Source organism: Durio zibethinus, chromosome 8 (assembly GCF_047325235.1).
Source record: "Durio zibethinus cultivar Kanyao isolate XHJ-2024 chromosome 8, ASM4732523v1, whole genome shotgun sequence".
In the NCBI taxonomy this organism is placed as follows: domain Eukaryota; kingdom Viridiplantae; phylum Streptophyta; class Magnoliopsida; order Malvales; family Malvaceae; genus Durio; species Durio zibethinus.
The window spans coordinates 21,244,705-21,255,384 of NC_143169.1; the positions used below are offsets into that span (position 1 = coordinate 21,244,705).

General features: G+C 45.2%; 1 pseudogene; it reads right to left on the reverse strand.

Annotated features, from left to right (window-relative positions):
* Window positions 1–2,022: 2,022 nt before the first annotated feature.
* Window positions 2,023–3,038, reverse strand: LOC111278938 (protein NRT1/ PTR FAMILY 1.2 pseudogene; annotated as a pseudogene).
* Between the last annotated feature and the right edge of the window lie 7,642 nt (window positions 3,039–10,680).

Here is a 10,680-nt window from a genome sequence, read left to right on the forward strand (position 1 = left end):
TTCGAGTATTCATATTGTGTAAAACACTAATAATTCGTGTATTTATGTTGTGTTTTACATGAAAATTGCTGGTCACAATTCGTGTCGATACGAAAAACATAAAATTCATTTTTTTTTTGTTAAACTCATATGGTTTTTGTTAAAATTTTAAACTGTGTTACCTTCATATCTTTTTTAATATCATTGTTGTATGGTGTTACTGTGTTATGTTTTAGGTTGTTAGGTCTAGTAATAGGGAGAGGAGAAAGGTTGTATGTTCTGACTTTAGTCATCCATCTAGCTCATATTCTGTCGATGGCAGGGTCTGGAAGGAAATTTGGAGTTTGAAGGTTCCTAGTAAGATAAAGTTTTCTTATGGAGAGCATGTTCAAATGCACTTCCTGCAAGGCATAATCTATGGAAAAGGAAGTGTGCTGGGAATTCAATTTATGGAATTTGTTTTAAAGAGGAAGAGTATCTTGAGCATATGCTATTATTGAGTGAGTGGACTAAAGGGGTGTGGATGGCAGTTTGTTTTGGTTTAAGAATCGATAAAGTATTGTGTAAGGACTTTTTAATCAGTGGTTGCTGGAAATTTTCTCTGATCCAAGTTGTGAAGGAAGCTGTGTTAGGATTAAAAGGTATGTTGCTTATACCTGTTAGATGATTAGGAAAGCACGATGTGATGTGTTAGCTGGAGGGAATGAACTTAATATTCAGTATGCTATTTACAGGCTTAGAGTAGTAGGGCAGAAGTATGATGATGCTATGAGTAATATGAAGGTTTGGAGAGGGAGTGGCTTTAAACAGGTTACTGGTGTTTCTGATAAGTGGAGTTGCCCAGATAAAGGGTGGTTGAATATCAATTGTGATGGTGCTTTCTGTCAGAAGACTGGGAAATCTGGTTTTGGTGTAGTTGTTAGGGGAAGCAAGGGGGAGTTAGTGGATGGTATTGGGGGTGAGATTAAAGCTAATTCTGCTATTGTTGAAGAGGGACTGGCTTGCAGGGAGGGGGTGAAGTTGACAGCTAGAAAAAGTCTGACCAGTTCATTTTCTAAACTGATTCTGAATTTTATTTTTTTTTGGTTACTTGACTTTGCCAAAGGTGATTGAGATAATAAGCCTTAATGACGAGAGATTCGAGTTGGAGACAGGCATGTGTTGTGTGACATTGATCAGATGCTGGGTGCTATTAAGGAGAAAAAAGTTTAAGTTGATTCTTAGAACAGCCAATAAGTCAGCTGACTGGGTAGCTACTCAATTCAGGGAGGGGATGTGCCCAAATGGATGGCTAAGGCTGCCACCATCCACTCTTGTGTTTGTGCTTAGCAGGGATGGTCTTCCTGCTCCACCATAGATCATTGTTGTTTGTTTTCCTGCTGGATTGAGTTCCTGCCGTAGGTCTTGGTTATATTGCAGGATTTTTGGGTAGTACCTTTTACTGATTTTTTCTTTCTTGTGGCCAAAAAAAAAAAAAAAAAGAGCCAACCTGTTAATTTATTTATATATGGCCGCTTGAAATTCCTGATCCAAGTAAAAGCTAAAAGCTGTGTTTAGAATTTTTTTTAGCAAGTGATTTCCAGTACAAAAATTAAGCATTCTGGAAAAGAATATAAAGAATGGTAACAGAATGAAATATAAGATCATTGAAGGCAAATTGATGCCAGAAAATAAAGATTATGCAGGGTAGAACATTAGATTTGACAATCAAGGCTCGATAACCTGCCATAACATAAACCAGGCTGGCTGGCAAGATCCAAGACTAAGATCAGGCATTTCACTCCTGGCTTTTTAGTTTCTTTGTCTCAAAATATCAGTGCTCTCAGGTTTATTCCTCCTCTGATACATATCCTTCATCAATGACATCTGAGGTAGATCCATAAGACCAGCTACAAATGATGTAATAAAACACATTGACAACACTCAACCCTGCTAGAAGCCAATAGTAATTGTCGAATCGAGCCTCATTAAGATTGTCTGCAACCCAACTTGGTTTTCTATCTCTTGAAGTAGTCTGATTGACAATGTTAAAGAGAGTACCACTCAGTAAGTGTGCCACTGCCAGTGACAGAACTGGGAATTACCAATACTTGACATGGTCTTCGGGAACTCCCGATCATAAAACTCGAATTGCCCAAGTATGCTCAAAGACTCGGCCACGCCCAGCACGATATACTGTGGGAGAAGCCACATTACCGACATATTTACCATTGCAGTAGGATTTTTCACCTGCCCCTCCTGGATTATTTTGCTTAGTCTGGCATTCTCAGCCATTGTTGTATGTCCCAAGGCTACGACAACGAGGAATAGCCCAATTCCCATCCTCAATTTGACACTGATATATACTTGTTTACCTTTGATCTTTGATGCCAATGGAATTATCACACGCTCATATAGAACCACGGCAGTGCAGGAAACGGACACTGTTAAAAGAGGCTGCTGGTATATGGAAGCCTCCGGAAACGTCTGTTCATGGTATTAGCTTGGAGTACCGGAAACGTGTGTTGGCTTCTGGCTATTGACATCATGATCCCTGTAGACCATATCGGTATGACCTTAAAAATTGCTTTAAGCTCTTGGACTTTCTGCACCGTGCAGACTCTCCAGGGGTCTAAGGCCAATCCATCCGGACATATCCCCTGCTCAGCATTTCTAATTATGCACGCTTTGTTCAAAAACCTTAATTTCTCACTTGGCACAGCAATCTCCGAATCCTTTCCTTGGTGGTAACCTGATTTTTGAGATGGAAATGGGATTGGGAGGCTTCTGTTCTTATAAGAAGCCACAAGAACTTGTACAAAGCCAGTGAAGAGGGTCGTGCTTGCGTTCTGCTTAACATAGAGGGCAGAGGCTATGAAAAACGCCACAGCAGCCAGAAACATTAGAATTGCACAAACTCCATATCCAACCTTCCACCCATATATTTGTAGAATGTAAATGACAATCGTCAAACCAAGCGAACCACCAAGCGATGCTGCAGCATAATACCAGCTGAAGTAGCTTTCCAGGCTCTTTTCGCTTTGTTGCTCAACTGATCCGCACCAAATGGCATGGAACATGGCCTAATGCCGCCAGCTCCCATGGACTTGAAAAACAAGGCACAGAGTAAGATACCTACCTGGCCTGCTGTTGCAGATTTGCAGCTTTGAGTTAAGGGGTCACAAGGAGGAGGCCTTGTGTCACGGTCCACGGGTTCCCCTTACTAAAATCACGCGACCGTGCGGCACCAAGACTACTCTTAGTCAAGGTCAGCCTTTACCATGCCCATTTTTCATCGCGGACCGACCAAATCCGATCCTTCAAGCTGCATGCCCACGAGCCTTTCCTGGCTTTGACCTCGTAGGGTCTCTCATTCCGAACTCTATAGAGAGGAACCCATCTCTCATCGCGCATCGGCCCATGGTTTTCCAAGTGACCATGAGCACCCAGCTCTGGCCGTAAGGCTTAGTGCTTCGAGCCCCGACCCTCGAATCTCGTAGGGGCACACAGCCCCGGTTCTCATGATGTTATTACATCTTGGCATGGTGAGAACCCAACACCACGCCCGCACGTATGATACGCAAGCTCCCATGTCAAGTTTACGCAAGCATCCCCTTTTACGCTGGTCAGCAGCCAGCTCGGAGCCTCTAGGCTCACTCGTCCCATGGGACTCGGTTCTTAGGGCTTACGCCCTTTAGCATCAGTATTATCCGCCCGCACGCATGATTGACACCCAACATCATGCTAGTCCCCCAAGGGGACTTGAGTGGACTGTCCCTGCCGCAGTACACCAGCTGCCCGACTGGCCACAGGGGTCTAGTAGCGTGCCTGCCTGCTAGCCCGCGCATCCTCTTTGGCTCGATGGTATCCCTCCTACATGAATACCATCGCGTGGTCCAGTCCCGCAAGGGTCCTTGGGTGGACGGCCCTAGCTGCAGCCCACCAGCCCGACTGGCCACAGGGGTCTAGCAGCGTGCCCGCTAGCTAGTCCGCGCATCCCTTTGGCTCGATGGTATCCCTCCTACGTAAACACCATCACCTGATCCTTCTGGCTCGAGGAGGGGAAACTGAGGGGCCTAACGGTCTCTATCGTCCAAACCTCATGGTTCAACGTAAAAACGCGATACGAGGCCCGTCGGCCCCAACCGCCCTCGGGTTTACCTTACCCGAAGAAACATCGTGCCACGCTCGTGACCCTACGATGTCCGCCCACCTAGACACCATGAGTGCCTAGGAGTAGCTCACTTCAGACTAGCCAGGCCCCCGCCTGCCGGCTAGCCAAGGGGATGGTGGAGAGCTGACACCAGACGTCCCCCTATAAAGAGCGTTAGAGATTTTTCCAATATGCTACCAGTGACCGTAAGAATGTCTGAAACGGAGACACTTTTCTACCCAGCCACCTCAGGGCCTTTCTCCGGCTAACTCAGGGCCCCGTAACCTTCCTCTTGGTCACCATTGCTCCTTGATTATGCTCGTTGCTCCACCAACCCACTCGAAGGTGCCCGCACATAGCTTAGACTGACAGCACCTGACTGGCTAGCTGGTCCCAGGGCACCAGCGTATTGCCTTATACTTACCTGCATATCTCGGGGTTTAGGACATGGACCGTCCACACACAATGTCCCTAACCTATTCCCATGCTCAGAACGCCCGCACACTGCTTCCACAGATGGCACCCGTCAGGTTACTTGGCTTGAGGGTGTCCGACCACTGTCCCGAACTTTCCCGCATATCTTGCGGCTCAAGGCTCTCATTGCCTCTACAACATGTTAGCATCATGTTCCCAAGCTCCGAATGCACGCTCGCATTCCTTAGAACCGCTTTCTCGCTAGCTCGATCTCGACCGCTGCTTGGTCCAGGGTCAGTCATGGCAGGACCAAGGCCTAACCATGACACTCTCCCCCACTTACTATGTCGATGCCCTCATCGACGCCTAGATCACACCCAACTATCTTGTTGCACACAGCTGACATTTACTCATATGTCTCTCACTTGTGCCCTCAAGAATTGGGTCGAGGTCCCGTCACACGAGGCACCATCCACAGTACTCGTCCATTGTTGATGTAGATGGGTCACATTGTCGTACTCTTGCCGCTCAGCTCGGTTCCTGCTCGATCCGTTTAACCTTGTCTTGGTCGTTCCATATGGGCCATACCATGGCTTCATTTCTTGATCATGTCATGTTGTGACCTTGAGGCGCCCTCGTCGATCAATGACCCTCAGTAGAATGAATGACCACCCGTTTTGCCACTCATTGGTGCGTCCCACCGGACGTGACCCCTCACACCAACTGCACGCTTGCAGCATCAACCCACTGATGCGCCCCTCTGGGCGTGGTGCTTAGGTCAACTGCACTCATACGGCACCCTACATGAGGACCCTAGCACAGTGGCATTCAAGCACCTAGGTCATCTCCCAACTTGGGTCCTCTCGGCCCCTCCAAGGTCACCTTTCTAGGTGTGGCCCTCTGGCCAACCGCCCCCAAGACGGTACCTTAAAGCGCGCTAACTCGATCTTTGCCCCCGGTTTAAACACTGTACTTCATTGCCCAAGCTCCACTATCTTGGCTCAGTCTCACGGGGAATTGATAGATCTCCCTCACTTTTATTCGAAACTCAACCCCATATTATGCGCAACCATATCTCTTCGATGGTTCTCTTGCTCGATAGTTTTGACTCTGGCCCAGTTCCTAGGGCATCCCAAAATCCACTTACACTCGGAGATCCACTGATCTAACAGAACACCTAGTCCACTGATTAGCTCGACTCAGGGATTCACCCCGTTCAATCCTCAAGGTCCACTGACCTACACGCCTGAGGCCTTGTCAACTGGCCATTTCCCTTTTTGCTTGTCTCGCCCGATTACACCCTGTTGTGGCCCACCGACCACCACAACTCATGTGAAGCCTTACTTATCGGCCAACACAGACTTGGTTCACTGATTCACACGTCCTCGTGATCCTCTGACCACGAGAACTCCTGGTCCACTGACCAACACAATTCATGGTCCACTGACCATCCCACTTGTAGCTTCGATCTTCGGCTATTCCATAGTCCTCTGTGCAAGAGCTCATTGCTTGGACCCGAATACTTCGGCTTGCGCCCCCCACTGGGGCACCTGCACCATACAGCAAATGCACACATTAGTAATTAATCTTGAAACTCGATACCTCTTGCCCCTCAGGACAAGTTTCACTCAGCCCACGTGGCCATACGCAACACCATTTCATGGTGTAAGCCCCTTTTCGCATCGTGGTCTCACTACGGTTCCTTCCACCGTATGGCATCGCATGCCTCCACACATGCCAACACCTTTTCCTAGGTGAGGCTAGACTCTGATGCCCTTTTGCTTGGCATCCAAGAGCCTACTCGAGAGCCATTTTACCTAGGCCCAATATTTCCCGCAGCACGTGTCGTTGGCTCGTTTCTGAGCCCCCACAACCACAGAACCGCATTCGCGGCTTGGTAGCTCCTTTTGAGCTTGGCACACCTCGATTTCACAACACTAGACCCGCACATGGGGTCACGTAAATTCTTGCCACTGAGCCAACCTAGGCTCTGATATCACATGTCACGGTCCATGCGTTCCCCTTACTGAAATCACGCGACCGTGCGGCACCAAGACTACTCTTAGTCAAGGTCAGCCTTTACCATGCCCATTTTTCTTCGCGGACCGACCAAATCCGATCCTTCAAGCTGCATGCCCACGAGCCTTTCCTGGCTTTGAACCCGTAGGGTCTCTCATTCCGAACTCTATAGAGAGGAACCCATCTCTCATCGCGCATCGGCCCACGGTTCTCCAAGTGACCATGAGCACCCAGCTCTGGCCGCAAGGCTTAATGCTTCGAGCCCCGACCCTCGAATCTCGTAGGGGCACACAGCCCCGGTTCTCATGATGTTATTACATCTTGGCATGGTGAGAACCCAACACCACGCCCGCACGTATAATACGCAAGCTCCCATATCAAGTTTACGCAAGCATCCCCTTTTACGTTGGTCAGCAGCCAGCTCGGAGCCTCTAGGCTCACTCGTCCCATGGGACTCGGTTCTTAGGGCTTACGCCCTTTAGCATCAGTATTGGTCGCCCGCACACATGATTGACACCCAACATCATGCTAGTCCCGCAAGGGGACTTGGGTGGACTGTCCCTACTGTAGCACACCAGCTGCCCGACTGGCCACAGGGGTCTAGCAGCGTGCCTGCCTGCTAGCCCGCGCATCCTCTTTGGCTCGATGGTATCCCTCTTACATGAATACCATCGCGTGGTCCAGTCCCGCAAGGGTCCTTGGGTGGACAGCCCTAGCTGCAGCCCACCAGCCCGACTGGCCACAGGGGTCTAGCAGCGTGCCCGCTAGCTAGTCCGCGCATCCCTTTGGCTCGATGGTATCCCTCCTACGTAAACACCATCACCTGATCCTTCTGGCTCGAGGAGGGGAAACCGAGGGGCCTAATGGTCTCTATCGTCCAAACCCCATGGTTCAACGCAAAGGCGCGATACGAGGCCCACCGAACCCAATCGCCCCCGGGTTTACCTTACCCGAGGAAACATCGTGCCACGCTCGTGACCCTATGATGTCCGCCCACCTAGACACCACGAGTGCCTAGGAATAGCTTAGTTCAGACTAGCTAGGCCCCCGCTTGCCCGCTAGCCAAGGGGGTGGTGGAGAGCTGACACCAGACGTCCCCCTATAAAAGAGCGTTAGAGATTTTTTCAATATGCTACCAGTGACCGTAAGAATGTCTGAAACAGAGACACTTTTTTACCCAGCCACCTCAGGGCCTTTCTCCAGCTAACTCAGGGCCCCGTAACCTTCCTCTTGGTCACCATTGCTCCTTGATTATGCTCGTTGCTCTACCAACCCACTCGAAGGTGCCCGCACATGGCTTAGACTGACAGCACCTGATTGGCTAGCTGGTCCCAAGGTACCGGCGTACTGCCTTATACTTACCTGCATATCTCGGGGTTTAGGACATGGACCATCCACACACAATGTCCCTAACCTATTCCCATGCTCAGAACGCCCGCACACTGCTTCCACAGATGGCACCCGCCAGGTTATTTGGCTTGAGGGTGTCCGACCACTGTCCCGAACTTTCCCGCATATCTTGCGGCTCAGGGCTCCCATTGCCCCTACAACATGTTAGCATCATGTTCCCAAGCTCCGAATGCACGCCCGCATTCCTCAGAATCGCTTTTCCGTCAACTCGGTCTCGACCGCTGCTTGGTCCAGGGTCAGTCATGGCAGGACCAAGGCCTGACCATGACACCTTGCCTGTGGTGTAAGGGCTGTTGACCATAGAATTGCCACACCGTGTAACATTAAAGTTAGGTGTGAAAAATCCTAATTAGAGATTCTACTAACAAGAAAAAGTTAAACATAACATTGTAAGGATGTTTAATCTCACGAATAAATAACCCTTGAATTATAATAAAATGTTCAATATGATATATGAATTATGTTAACTAATATAATACTCATCTTTAATATGATTAGTTTCAAATGATAACATATGACGAACAAATAATCCTTCAAATATCATATTAATTAATATATATTACATTAAAAATTTTTAAAATTCAAATATTATATTAAACATTTTATTATAATTTATGAGGTCATGTGACATTATCCTTATAACAACTATGCTTAAAAAAGTAAGAATCAAAACTACAACTGATGTTACAGAAAAAGAAGAGCTAATTACCAGAAAACTGGAGACTGAACCCAAGCCAATGGTAACCAAACGGCCCATGTAAGAATCAGCGAAGAACGCACCCAAAATAGGTGCAAAATTGCTTACAGCTTGCCAAAGATCGATAAGATTGTGCCCAGCGGCAATAGTCATGTGATAGTTACTCTTCAAATACAGCATCATGGTTGGCACCAACGCATAAATAGGCACGTTCTCAAGGGCCTGATTCGCTGTAGTTGAAACATTCAAAATCAATGTTCAGAACAAGTAGCACCAAAGACCACAAATTTTTTTTTAAAAATTAAAGTATAGACAAGTAACCAAAATCGTAATGCAAAAACCATTCAAGAATAAGCATATGCTTTTGATGCATGTACCTATGATGAACGGCAAGGTGATGAACCCCCCTTTTCCCTTTTAGACGAATTTTGGCGGATGGCTTTCTCCATTATTTTCTCTGAAGCCATTGGTCCTTCGCTAATGATATGCCTGAATTCAGATTTCACAGTTATTGGAAGTTGCAGGAGAAGAAAGAAAGAACAGATACTTGTAGTTGTGGTCTGAAGTCAAAACAAGAATTGGGTATTCATCCAAATCTGCCAACATTTAAAAGAAAAAAACTGATATTTGTTTATTCATGAATAATGAACCATGGAAACAAACTTCCGGTATTATCATTTCGATTTATTTGAAATGTCTAGTTTTCAACTTAAGTTTGGTAGTATCAAATAACCTTCAATTACTTGTCATCCTCCATCAAATTCCTGAAAAATGTGGAGATATTGTTGTTGTTTTCCTAGCCATAAAGGATGTTATCTGATTGAAAACTATCATAACACAGTGCAATGAAAAAAATTTTTTGGTTCTCGGAGTGGAATGAAAGAATTGAGTCTAGGTGTGAAACCAGAAATTAGTTTGTATCTTGTAAAACTTAGATGTCCATTCTTTTCGTCTTTATATATTAATTATTCTTTCAATCTCATAAAACTATATGTCACGCCTTGAATCGAGGCATAACACGACCATATTATCTTGAAGTAAAACTCCAAAGCAATATGAAGCTTAATCCATAATCATTGAACAACTCTCAAATATAAAAGGTTCTCATTAAATAACATAGCTAGATAACAAGTCTCAAAAGGTTCAAAGTCGAGTATTATAACTAAAATAAACAATACTTCATAAAATCCTATATTTCTAAGTAGTTCTCCAATGCTCATGCTCGATTCTTCTAGCTTTTCTCAAGCTAATCATACTTATCCTTCATAATATCTGTAAAAGAAAAGAAAATAGAAAATGAACAAATCACAGCTCAGTAAGTGAAGGCTCACATACTTTACCGGATCAAACATCGTTTCATACATGTCATATAGATCATTCAAAACATTCATCAAATCATAATGTTAAAACATCTCAATATCATAGTTCAGTCAAACATTTCATAAATTCATAAATCATTGTAAAATATGTTACTATTCAAATATCATAATCAAACCAAATCATGGATCAATCATTAAAAATCATCGTAAATCATCATTATCATTCAAATCGTTAGCTACGGACACTGTTATAACTCGTAACATTGGCCGTATCGACAATTTCATTCTCATGATCATTGCTAACTATTATAACCTGTTAGTCAGGGCTTACGCTAACTACTATTACCCATTAGTCAGGGTCGTATGATCATGTCTTTGCTAACTACTATTACCCGTTAGCCAGAGTCGTAGAACTAGTTCTGGTATCGATGATCCCAGTTCTTAGGGATGTAAAAACGTAGCCATCATAAAATCATTCTTTAAATATAAATCATTTTCTCATAAGTATGATCCATCATTTATATAAACAAACACAAAATAATCATATGCTTGATCCTATTTTCATACATCGAAAATAAAAAAAATAAAATATTCATTCATTTATAAACATATATATATATATATATACATAGATTTGAAAACAAGCAAAATGTGTAAGATTCTACTTATCTTCTTCTGATTCTACCACCTAATTTTTTTCCCTTAAATTT